Source organism: Magnolia sinica, chromosome 15 (genome assembly GCF_029962835.1).
Source record: "Magnolia sinica isolate HGM2019 chromosome 15, MsV1, whole genome shotgun sequence".
Classification (NCBI taxonomy): Eukaryota; Viridiplantae; Streptophyta; class Magnoliopsida; order Magnoliales; family Magnoliaceae; genus Magnolia; species Magnolia sinica.
In genome coordinates, this window is record NC_080587.1 from 22,166,466 (window position 1) to 22,180,831 (window position 14,366).

A 14,366-nucleotide genomic window follows, 5' to 3' on the forward strand; every position below is an offset into this window, starting at 1 on the left:
TTACAGGCTAAAAAATAGGCAGTTTCAAGTCTCAAGGGCACCAGACAATGGGGACTAAACATCCACTATTGAAAACTTTTTGGTGGCTACGGAAGTTTTGGATCAACCTGATATTTGTGCTTTCCCTTCATTTATGTCTATGTTACCTTATGAACAGGTTGGATGGAAATTAACCATCACTATAGTCCCAGAAAGGTTTTAATAATGGATGTCATTATCATCGTTGCTTCCTGTTATGTGGTCCACTTGAGTCGTGGATCTAAATTATTTTTGGGCTCGTACCCTAAACTGATATGGAAAAATAGTGGACGGTGTTAATAAAACCCATACATGACGGTGGCCCATCAAAGCCCATGTACGTTCCTAGTTAGGGACAGGTGGGGGAAGTACCCAATCCGCGCCTAGAAAATAGGTGTTGTAGACGATTCGGTCCACGAGGTGTACATGAGTTGAATGTCACAGCTTGACTCGGCTCTGTTTAGTCAGCAACTCGGGCCAGTTTGAGTCGAGTTCAAGCCAAAATTGAGTCTCTGCAGCATTTTTCTCAAATACATGGGGTGCACCTTCAATTTCTCACTGAACATAAAGCAACAACATTAATTTATATGTATTTCATCAAACGCTCGGTAGGTAACATAAAAATCAAGATACAATGATATTTATTTCATATCCATACCTTCCTCGCTATCAGCCGACACTTCGTTGAGTCATTTCATCAAACGCTTGTTGAGCAACATCAACATCAAAATAACCGAGTCACCGAACTAGTTTGATCCGAGTTAGATTCGAGTTGGGGTTCGATCCGAGTCGAGTCAAGCTTGGGAAAGCTCAAACTCGGCTCAAAATTTTTTCGCTCAAAAAATCAGCTTGACTCAGCTGGAACTCAGTTTCGAACCGAGTTGAATCGAGTCGAGTGAGCTAACCGAGCTAACTCGGTTCGTGTACAGCTCTACATTTTAGCTCTGCTAAGGAGAGTTGGGTGAGACCTCGGATCCACCGACGTGGGTGGGATTTTGATTGTGGGGCCCACTGTGATGTAAGTGACTACATCCACGCCATTCATCCGTATTGGTAGCTCATTTTAGGGCATGATACAAAACATGAAGCAATTTCAAATCCCAGATAAACTATAGTACATGACAGAGTGGTGACTAACCATTAGAAACTTCTTGCGGGTCACAAAATATTTGGATCAAGATGATATTTGTGTGGTATCTTCATCCAGGTGTTCGTGACCAACTGGTTGGATGGCAAATAAACATTCTCATGGAATCCATGAAGCTTTTAATAGTGTGGATTCAATCACGACTATTTCTTATGGTGTGGTCCACCTAAGATTTTATTCAACTTTATTTTTGGGATCGTGCCCTAAAATGAGTTTTCAAAATGGTTGGACAATGTGGATTTAAGGCACATATATCACTATGAGCCCCGCAGTCAAGAGTCCCATCCTCAATGGCTCGGGGGTCTCTCTCACCTAATCTGCTCCTAAGCCTAATAAGGCTAATTCACTGCTTATGTAGGCCACTGTGTATCAAACGTATGGACGGGCAGAGGTAGTACCCGAGATGGAAGTCCCTAGTCCAACTGGTTGGACCAGATTTAAGATCCATCCATCGAGCAACTTCCCTTCGATCATGCATGTGCGACATCCAACCCTTCCAATAGGTTGGGCCAACCATGAGGATCATTTTCTACAAAATAATAATAGTAATAAATAAATCAGCCCCCTTCATTCATCTGGTGGATCATATCATAGAAACAAAAAACAAAATACCAGTGCGGTCCACTCAACGAGTGGATATAGCTGATTTTGATGCAAGTTGATCCTCATGGTCAGAAAAACATATTGGAAGGCTTGGATGTGGCGTAAAGAATAGAAGTTATGCTAGGTGGATTATAAATTGTTGTCCAACCGGTTAACAACATTTGTGTTTCGTAACATAACTTGAGAATATGCTACCGGGGTGGTCAGTTTGTACCGTTAGGGTCCTTGATATCTGTGATCAAGTCGTTTCAGTTGGCTCACCATGCATAGACCAGGCCCCAAAAATATCTATTGGATTAGTTGATGTGGAGATGATATATAAATAAACATAGCACTAACGTGCATACAGGACATCTGACCATCAGATAGGAGGCACTTTATGATTTACCTGGACCGAAGATAGGCCACCAATAAACTTGTCCATTGGTCACCTGATGTAGAACGTGTCACAGATATGTTCCTAACATGGTTGGGTCAAATGGTGGACCGTAAATTGACATTAACTTTTGATCTGGGTATCGTTAGGGGACGTGCAACCTATCAATCTTTATTGAAACAGGCCATCCAATTTAATATATTCAAAGATATCATCCAACCAAAAGAAGTCATCTCAATTATTTAGATCTTATGGAGTAGTGTCGAGGTTGAGAATACCCGACCATCTCTACTCTTCTTCCATCCCCCCACATCTCCATTTTGTCAGTCATTGCATATGGTATATTTACTGTTTTCTTTTACTTTAATTATAGTTTGTCGCAAAACTTCTCTCTTCAATTCCCTGATTCTCTAGTCTATTCAAGCATAATCTCTGGGAGTGGTTGATTTATCTAGTCAAAAACTTAAATTGGCTAGATCCTTTTCTTTTCTTTGTCGTCTCTCTTAAATAAACGAGTGTTAATATATTTCTTTTGTTTTAATCTCTCAATCCCACTCGTGAGTTGGATATTGCACTACACATTATTATCATTCTCATCATTCTCGCATCTAACATTTGCATCATCACATCTCTCCATTCTCCACCCTTTGCTTCTCCAGTCTATTCTAGAGCATGCTTTGGGGCTTGTAAGTTCTCTGGATCCTGCCATATCAAAACTCAAGCTGACTGGATTGTTTTTCCTATTTATCTACCATCTTTCTCAAGTGAATGAGTCATGGCAGATCACCTCTATTTTAATTCTTCACTCCCACTCCTAAGTTAGACGTCGCACTATTGCATTACATATCATCCATTCATCACATTGTTTGATGCTAAGCTAATCAAATCTCTTATAATTTACAGAGTTTCGTAAAGTAAAAAAGTGCACATTCATGCGAGTAGAGAATGTGCCTAATGCCTTCCTTCTCTGTCATCTTGGTCCCTTATTTAGAATCCCAAGTCGTAGATCATGAGTCATTTTAAAATAAAGAATCCACATTCTTTAATTTATAAGGATTCTACAAGGTATAGCTAACTTCAAAGTTTGAGTTAATTGACTAGTTGCGACTTCAAGTCAAACATTTTATACCACGAACCAACCGTGCTAGTAAAAGCCTGAAAAGGCCCCCGTGAGTTTGATCCTCGTAATTCCAGCGTTCGCACCTAGCACCACACTTCCTACAATGTCTGAATGACCTTAATATAGATTTCGGTTTGCAGTGGCTATAAAACGAGCAGAAAATGGCATCCTTGGTCGATCGACTGAGGTCCATTGATTGAATGTTGTCAATTTAGGCAAAAATAAAAATAAAAATCACTGGACAGTTTTGGCCATGTTCGATCGAGCTTCATTCGAGAGTTGTCGAGATAGGCTAGAGATCTCCCTGTATAGTTTTGGTCATGATCGATCGATCGAACGAGATCTACTTCGATTGATCGAGATCGATTGAGCTTCAATTGAGCTCTCATATGCGTCTACTAGTTTAGGCAATTTGGTTTCTAACAGCTTAGGAGCTCTAAGGCTGAGGGATGATCAATTAATGGTTTTTCAATTAGGGAACGATCATCTAGAGGCTAGGTTGTTTTTGGTCTAATGTTAGTATCACCAAGCACCTCAATTTATCTATTTTCACTTCCTTGATGCTTCACGCTCTCTTATGTATTCTGTCTTCAGCTTCCAAGGGCTCAACCGATTAATTGACACACTTACCCATGTGATTGACAAATAGGTGCATAAATAAGTGTACCAACAAAAACTAGTACATCATGCAATAGAAAGACTTACTGAAATTCAAAGCAGGATCATGTGTATGAGAGAAAAAAGTAATAGAATCATCGAACCATTAAATGAAGTATGTAATAGTCAAATTTATAATGCAACTATATCACTGGAAATCTTGCGTCTCTAATTGGCACGAACGCCATGGTTGTTGCCATTGTTTTAATGATGATGGCATCCTGCGCCGTCTTACTGCCACCTTTTTTCATAAGTGATGCGATGCTCAACAAACAGACAATAATGATAAAAGAAAATCATCTCGCCGCAGGCGTCAAAATCGTAATTGGCCATAAATTTTAGGGAATGAGAGAATTTGAAAATGAGATGAGAGTTTTGGGGAAGGGATTTAAAAGAAGATGAGCCTTAGGGGAGAGTGATTTCAAAATGAGATTGGATTTTTCTTTTAATATAGCTTGGTAGAAGTTTAAGTAGAGTGACCCCTCAAGCACCCATGTCGGTTCTTATGGGCATGAAAAAACTTTGTGGGCCCCACCATAATGGACATGTTTTATTTACATCATCCATCCATTTAGCCTACTTATTTTAGGGCATAAGAAAAAAATAAAATAAAATAAAATAAATGGTTGATATAAATCTTAGGTGGACCACTCCACAGGAAAGAGTGGTGAATGATCGCCCACCATTAAAAAATTCCTAGGGGTCACAAAAGTTTTGGATCAAGCTAAAATTTGTATTTTACCTTCATCCAATTCTGTTAGACCTAATCAATAATTTAAATGACAAATAAACTTTACTGTGTACCGTTGAAAGCTTTTAATGGTGGTTGTTTAATCACAATTGTTTCCTATGGTGATTAAATGACCACCATTGACAGAATGGTGAAATAGACACCCCCTTGCCCTGATTTATATGACAATGATTAGCAGTCACATATGCTTCAACATTCATATATATAAAACTACATATTATGATCATAACCTTGCTACGACAATACACCAAATAAAAAACAGGTCACAAAGAAACATCAACAAAAGTTTGTAAGATAGTTAGCCTCACCCTATGGGTCCATTAAGAGAATAATGTGAGTAGCCACTATTAAAAGTAGTATATCAAGCAATTGAAAGATTTTCTAAAATTCAAGAAGGAATCATTTGTACGGGGGAACAAAGTAGCAAAATCATCAAACTATTATACGAAGCATGCAATAGTCAAATTCCTAATGCAATGGCATCATTGGCCATTTTGTGTCCTTTATGGGTGCAAACATTGCGGTTGCCATCATAGTTGCCACCATTGTTTTGAAGATCACGAGGACCCATGCCACCCTGCTGCCGGCTTTTCTCATAAGTGATGTGATACTCAACAAACAAATAGTAGTGATCAAAGAAAATCGTCTCACCACAGACGTCACAATTGTAATTGGCCATGGATATTGAGAAAGAAAGGATTTGAAAAGGACATAAGAGTTTTAGGGGAGGAATTTCAACAGAAGATGAACTTTAGGGGAGAGAGATTTCAAAATGAGATAGGGTTTCATCTTTTAACCTCGCTAGGTAAAAGTTTCGTACTTGTGGGCGTCGAAAAAGCTCCGTGGACCTCACCATGCTGGACGTGTTTTAGCAATGTCGTCCATCCATTTTGCCTACTTATTTTAGGCATGAGTAAAAAATAAGGCTCATCTAAATCTCAAGTGGACCACACCATGGGAAAGAGTAGTGATTGACCGCACATCATTAAAAACTTCCTAGGGGTCACAAAAGTTTTAGATCAAGTTAAAATTTGTGTTTTCCCTTCATCTAGGTCTATGAGACCTAATCAACAGTTAGGATAGCAAATAAAATTTATTGTGGGCCCTAGGAAGCTTTTAATGGTGGTCGTTTAATCACAATTGTTTCATGTGGTGATTAAACAACCACCATTAATAGAATGATCAAATGGACACCCCTTTGCCCTAACCTATATGGCAATGATCAACAGTCATATAGGCCCCAATATTCTTGTATATAAAACTACATATTATGATCATAACCTTGATATAATAATACGCCAAATACAAAATATGCTACAAAGAAACATCAAACAAAGTTTGCAAAATAGTCAGTCTCACCCTATGGTTCTATTAACAGAATAATGTGAGTAGCCACTATTAAAACTAGTATAACAAGCAATAGAAAATTTTACTGAAATTCAAAATAGGCATCTTGTGTATGGGAGAATAAAGTAACGGAATCATCAATGTTGGGAAAATGACAGAATCACACAGAGATGAATCTAGGATAGCAATCCAAAAGCACTAAGCAAAAAATGAAGGAGAACACAACGATTTAACATGAAAAACCCTTTTAGGAAAAAAACTTAGCACGAAGCGACAAAAATTCACTATGAAAGCAGAAATTACAAAGAAAGAAGGCTTACCAAATTCAAACAACCTCGAATCTCACCCTTACTACACCCCTTTGAAACCCTAGAACTATTTAGAAACCCTTTGAATGCATCCCAATCCCATTTACACCCATATATATATAGCCTTGGGAAGAATCCTAAACGAAATCGGAAATAAATTTTGCAGTTTTGCGAAAAAAATCTGCGTAGAATCTGATTAGATTTAAAGCATCAAATACAACAATCTCCACTATGTCTTCAATCTTCAAACGTGTAGCTTATTGTCCTCTTCTTTTATTTCTGCCTCGCATCATAGCTTCATCAATGCTTCTCATGTATATTCTGTCTTCCTTTTACGCCATCGCTAAGCCTAGAGAAGTTGCACAGAACTTGAACTTCTCTATAGGAACAACCTTGGTGAGCATGTTTGTCGGATTCATGCTAGTATGAATCTTCTTCAGAGTTACAACTCCTTCTTCAAGCACCTGTTGAATAAAGTGGTGAAAAACATCAATGTGTTTCATACGAGAGTGATAAATAGAATTTTAAACCAAATTTGTAGCGCTTTTGCTGTCACAATTAACTAACACGGCTTCCTGTTGAAGCCCCAATTAATTTATCATGCCTCTCAAGCAAACACTTTCCTTAAATGCTTCTGTTATTGTCATATACTCTGCTTCAGTTGTTGAAAGAGCCACTATGGACTGAAGCTTCGACATCTAACTAATTGTTCCACCTACTAGAATAAATGAGTATCTTGAAGTTAACTTTCTGAAATCCACACTGCCTGCATAGTCTGAATCCATATAGCCTACCAGCTTTGCCCGTCTTCTCAAAAGTTAAGACATACTCTTTTGTACCTCGAATGTATCGAAGTAGCTATTTCACCTCTTCACAATGTTGTTTGTCAGGGTTTGACATATATCTGCTCACAACACCGAATGCCTGTGAAATGTCTGGTCTAATATAGACCATGACATACATTAAACTGTCAACCGCATTCAAATAAGGTACATGAGACATAACATATTTTTTCTCATTTGATTTAGGACATTGTTATGAGGAAAGCTTGAAGTGAGCCATTCGGGGAATGCTCCCCAACTTTGCCCGATCCATCCCATACTTAATCAGTACCTTTTCAAGGTATTCTACATGTGATAACCAAAGCCTGCTCCTATTTCTGTCTTTATGAATATCTATGCCGAGAACCCTCTTTGCAGTCCCCAAATCTTTCATCTTGAATGTCCCTGATAACTGAGTCTTTAGTACATTGATTTTAGATATATCATGATTGACGATCAACATATCATCTACATATAATACTAGTATGATGAATTTGCTATCACTCGGCATCTTGTAATAGACACAGTGATCATATTCACTCCAAATAAATTTCTGACTCATCGTGAAAGAATCAAAATTTTTATACCACTGCTTAGGCAACTATTTTGAGGCTATATAACTACCTCATTAACTTACAAACTTTTTTCTCTGCCCCTTTAACTTCATAGCCCTCTGGTTGCTTCATATAAATCTGCTCTTTTAACTCCCCGTGTAGGAATGCAATCTTGACACCTAACTATTCCATCTCGAGATCGTATTGGGCAACCAACACCAACACGAATTTGATAAATACTTGCTTAACCACCGGCGTAAATATATTTGTGAAGTCAATTCCTTCTCTCTGAGCATACAAAGATTTTACGCGAACTGTATAAATTTGAAGCGATTTCTGAAAATTTCTAACTCGGTACGAAACTTAGAGTTGCAAAACTATAAATAGGAGGCCCTAAGGCATTCCTAGGCATCTTCTAGAGTTTGAGGAGTGGAGCAAAAGCATAGAAAAGCCGTTGCCAAAAGTTTTTTTTCATTTTCCTTAGTTGTTTTTATATTTTTCTTAAGAGATTCTAGTTCAATCATGTCTATGGTTGGCTAAACCTCTTAGCCAGGGCTAAGAGGTGAAACTTATATCGTGATGGGATGTTTTCTATTACTTTGATTCATGTTTAAGTTGAACTATCTTTGATTCTAGTTTGATATTTAAGGAATACTTTCAGTTTTTAATGGTTTATTGTGACTCAAATACAATAGATCTGCCATAGCTTTGAGTATGTTCTTTTCATATATTGATCAGATTGTGAAATTAGGTAATCTTGTTGTTCACCATCATCCCATGGGCATGGTTGGGTGATGAAATCCTACCTAATCTTCCCAAATCTCTTATGATTGGTTATGGGATTGGTAAATCCTGTTGTTTACCTTGTCTCCTGGGCATGGTTTTGTGATGGAATCACTTCCAGTTCTCACACCTCTCATCCATTGAGAATTAGGTCAAATGAAGGTCAGATTTGGTTTACTGAGATATCTTCCAACTTGATAAGATGAGACTTTGATTCCAGTTGTCATTGAATCAAGCATAGATCTCCCTGATCTCTACAAGTGGATCCTTGGAAACCCTAGTTACCATCTTTGAATTTGTTAGTTTTAATCACTTTAATCACAATTACTCTTTGAAATATTCCAGATTTAGGTTTTCATCTTTTTCTAGTTCTAGTTCTAGTTACTTTCAGAAACGTATAAGTTCAGTCCCTGTGGATTCGACCTCGGTCTCACCGAGATTATTACTACATCGCGGCCCTACACTTGGGGTTGTGAACAAAAGCTCACCCTAAAATGCATTATACCCCCACATATAGCCTGGATCGAGAGGCACTCCCTTTCCGATGTGGGACGACTGCGCTGCCCCTGACCAACTAGAGCATTATTTTTGAAGTTCAACCGATCCCACATCAAGGACCTGGATGACAACCCACGCTCGGACCACATTTCGGCTGAGCAGGCACCGCTGTTACTGTTTTAGTCTAGACTAGAGATCGAGAGTGTTTCATGCCCAAATAGGTACGTGACAACACTCTACATCTCTTAAGTGAGGGAGGATTAGTTTAAGATTTGCCTATCCATCATCGGATTAAACACACCTTGAGATCCTCTGAGTTAGCAGAAAACATGGTTTACAATCAACTCCACCATCCCGCTGAAGAGCAATAAGATGAACATGATGAACATAATACTCCTTCAGTTAGAACACTACGTGATTATTTACAACCAGAGTGGGCGAGTACACCTTCTTGTAATATGTTTCCACATAATGCAGGAAATACAGATTTCAAGTCGGGAGTGATCTAACTACTCTCAAAGTTTTATGGACTAGATTCTGAAAGTCCATATCTATATCTAAAAGAATTTGATGAGATTGTAGCAACTCTACACTTTCATAATGTATCTGATGACACTTTAAGATTATAGTTGTTCATTTTCTCTTTGAAGGAGAAAGTCAAGTCTTGGCTTCACTCCTTAAGACCAAGATCGATTGGGACATGGGCTGAGATGAACCAGGAGTTCCTTAAAAGTCTTCCCGATTCATAAGACCAATAAACTAAGGAGGGTGATCATGAATTTCTCTCAGAAAGAGGAAGAGAACTTCTTCCAATGCTGGGAGATATTCAAAGACCTTTTGAATTCCTGTTTACATCATGGCTACGAAACATGGCGGGTAATAAGCTTTCTCTACAATGGAATGACTTCGCCCATGCACCAATTTGTAGAGATGATGTGCAACAGAGAGTTCATAAATAAGGATCCCGATGATGTGTGGGATTATTTCGATGCACTTATTGAAAACGAGCAGTCATGGGATACTTCATCTAAGCCCACTAATCCTAGAACGACTCAGTCTATAAAGAAGGAAGGAATGTACGTCTTAAGGAATGAAGATGATTTGAATGTTATGGTGGCTAACCTCATAAGAAAACTCGAGGTCATGGAACTTAAAAGAGTAAAAACAGTCAAAGCCGATGAGACTGTTGAAATTGTTTGTGATATTTATGCTAGTAACGTACATTTAATGCAGGATTGTCCTGTAATTCCTCCTTTTCAAGAGTTGTTACACGGGCAATCTAATAGCGTAAACTATTATCAAAGGCTGTTCAGCGCCCCCATCTCAAACACGTACAATTCTAGTTGGAGGAACCATCCAAGCTTTAGTTGGAGGAATGGGCAAATGACCAATATAAAGAGAAATCCTCAATGGACTTCTACTTTAAATTTCAACCCGTTGTTAAATTAGAAAAGGGCCCAAGAGGATCCGTTTCTAAAACACATCCAAAATCAAGAGATATTCAATCAAAATACATTATAAGCATTCCAAGACCTTAACAAGTCCATTCAAATATTGGAGTCACACATAGTTAGGGAGAAAGTGACTTTTCTAGTCCAAACTCTACCTAACCCAAAACTATAGTGCAAGATAAGTGACCCGAGCTCTTCAAATCAACATGTGGAACAAGCTAAATCCATTACCACTCTTAGAAGTGGGAAAATAATTGACAAAAGTATACCGACGAGGGCTGAGAAGCCTAAGGACTCTAAAGAACTAAAGAAAGATGATAGGCTTAGTGATGCTTCAAATGAGAAAGAAACAGAAAAATTGTATAAGCCGGTTATTCCGTTCCCTCGAAGGTTGATTTCACCAAAACCTCTGTTTAAAACTCAGGATATCTTGGAGGTGCTGAAACATGTGAAAATCAATATACCTCTATTGGATGCCATTAAACAAATACCATCATATGCTAAGTTTTTGAAAGATCTATGTATGGTCAAGAGGCGGCAAAATATTCAAAAGAAAATCTTTTTGACAGAGAAAGTGAGTTTCATCCTCAAACAAGATGTGCCCAGAAATATAAAGATCCCGGTAGCCCCACCATCTCCTGTGTGATTGAAAATCACTAGATTGAGCATGCACTACTTAACTTGGGGGCAAGTATAAATCTGATTCCATACTCGGTTTATGAGCAGCTTAGTCTCGATAAATTAAAACCCACTAGGACCACACTTAAACTTGCTGATCGTTCAATTCATATATTGAGAGGGATGATAGAGGATATGCTTGTCCAAGTCGATAAATGTTACCGTATAGTAGATTTTATTGTTTTGGACACATAACCCATCATTGACACAAGCATTCAAATTCATGTCATCCTTGGCCGACCATTCCTAGCTACACCAAATGTCATCATTAATTATAGGAATGGGATCATGAAACTAACTTTCAGGAACATGACATTAGAATTGAATATATTCAATATGTGCAAACAACCTAAGGATGTTGATGATGCCTACAAAGCAAATGTGATTGATTCATTCATGGAAGATAGGTCACTTTTGAACCTATACTCTGAAACTCTAGAGATATGCTTGGCCCACTCCCCTAATTTAGATGATGATATGATTAGGAAGATGGATGCCTTGATTGATGCTACACTATTTGTAAGACCCGTATCCAAGCCCGTACCGTCCCGTAGGCTTCCGCAGTCCTTCCGGTAGAATTTCGGTGACCCGCGATCTTTTATCGACAGTTGCGCGTGACCCCGAGTCGTATCTCGTATTCCCGAGTCGACTCAAATCGAGACTTGTACCCTAGTGACCGCGCCGTCGCCACGGTTCCGATGCCACATCTCGCGCGCCGAGGCGATACTCTGGCCAGGAGATGTGGGCCAGCGTTCGGTGCGAGAAAAACGCCGCGCGTGTGAATTTTGAGAGAATCTTTACGAGTGACACCTCAATCAATCAATCAATCCCATCATGTCAAGTACTTGTCAAGTACACATCACCTCTCACCCATCCCTAAGCAATCCCCAAAGTTAAAAAGTTTCTTACAAACCCATGCTTTTCTTACAACATTTACCCCTAAAGTCAAAAAGCTCTTACACACCCATCACCACCACATCCATCACCCATCCCTCTCTCTTTACAACCCTCTCTACTTTTTTTATTCTTCAAACTCATTCTAAGCAACCAAGCATCATACGTCCAAGCCTATCCAAGCTCTCCCAAGCAATAAATGTGGCCCACCTTTCCTACCCTTTTATCTCCCATCTCAACCATCCAAACCTCATCTCCTCCATTGGAACCAAAGCTAAGGAGCTAAGGAGGCTTAAGGTGCAAGAAGAAGCCGGTGGGTGATCGTGGATGTTGTCTTTTACCTTTTTTTATTTATTTAATGGTCCACATATGTGGAACCCACCTTGATGTATGCTTATATTCAGGAGGGGCCCATAGTGGCGGGGGCCCTCTGATATTGCCGATGTCTCCCTCCTTCTCTCTCTCTCTTTCTATGATTATGGCCCACCTAATATATGTTTATCATCCATGCCATCTACCGGTGGACCCCATCTATGTGGGACACACCATGATATTTTTTTATGCCATCCCAACCATCCATAGGGGGCCCACCTTGATGTGGCTAGAGTGGGGTGTGGCTGTCAGTGAAGTGTGATCTACGTGGGCCCACCTAGCTCCATAGCTCAGGTGGCAGGCCAAGTGAAAGATGCCTGGTTTCAACACAGGGGGTCTTGGTATTGATCCCTGTGGAGGTGGCTAGCATGGATTGTGTGCTGACATGAGTGTGTACTGACATGGGTGTGGAGTGACGGTGGGGTCCATGGGACCCACCCACGTCATCCTTCCATTTTGGAGGGCCACACCATACTGTATGTGTTTAATCCAAACCGTACACCGTTTCTAGACGATGGGGCCCACGTTCGTGTGGGGCCCTCCCTGACAAACCCAGCCCATAGCTCAACTGGTAGGCTAAATGGAGGTACCTCGTTGCAACACTGAGGTCTTGTATTCCCTTGTAGGGAGTGGCTAACGGTGTAGTGTGATTGACGGTGGGGTCCATGGGACCCACCTACACCGTCCATCCACTTTGTTGGGCCACACCATGTTGCATGTGTTTAATCCGTACCGTCCACCGTTCTTGGACGGTGGGACCCACCCCACGTGTGGGGCAGCATCGTGATGTATGTACTGTCCAGGCCTTAGACGGCCTGGACGTTTGATATATAATATATATTTTACTATATTATATATTATATTATATTATATATATGATATATTATATTATATAATATATATATTATATTATATATATGCTACTGTGGTGGGCCCTACGTGGGACCCACCTCTATTTGTTTCAGAAAGAAAAAGAAATTAAAATACAGCCATGCTGCTAGTACAACAGCCACGTGCTGCTCTCTCTCTCTCTCTCTCCCCCTGTAACGTCAATGGGATGTAGGCCCCACATGATGTATGTGTTTTGGCAAATGCCGTACATCTGTTTTGATGGTGGGGCCCACTGCCATCTGGCGATAGCCAGTTCTGTTGGGTCCCACTACTAAGGACGCCGTATATGGTATAAATAATATATTATATATTATATTATATTATTATATTATCTAAAAAAGGTGGGCCCTACGTGGGACCCACCCTTGCTCCCTTTATTTTAATGCAGCCAAGCTGTACAGTTACAGCCATACATTATATATATATATTATATTATATTCTTTATATAATGCATGAGGGTGGGCCCTAGGTGGGACCCACCTCTGCCTTATAATAGGCAGCAGGCTGCACGTGGAGGCCCGCATGGTGTTTGTGTTTTGCGCACGCCATCCGTCCGACGGTGGGGCCCACTCCCTATGTATAGGCTTTATCTACACCGTCCCCTATTTGAACGGTGGGGCCCACCATGATGCAAGTGTTGTATCCATGTCATCCAACCGTTTGTGAGATCATTTTACAGCATGGGAAGGTAGTGTGAATCATATCTAAAGTTCAAGTGGACCCCGCCATTTAAATAGTAGACAGTGACATCCACCGTTCAAACTTCTAGGGCCGTGGTGGTTTCTAAATAAGCTGATATTCTTTTTACTTCATTTATCTCTATGTTAACTTATGAATAGGTCAGATCTCAAATATACATGAGGTTGGGCCCAAATGAGGCCCATCAGTGTGGCCCATTTGATATACATGAAGCCCGTTGGTGCGACCCACGTAATGCGGCATATGTGATGTGGTCCGCTCGACATAGGAGGCCCATTGAGATATATTTGAGGCCCAGGTGCGAGGCCCACTTGATGTGCATTCGAGACCCAATGCGATGTATATGAGGCCTATTGTTGAGGTCCACCTTGATATGTATAAGGCCCGTTGTTGAGGCC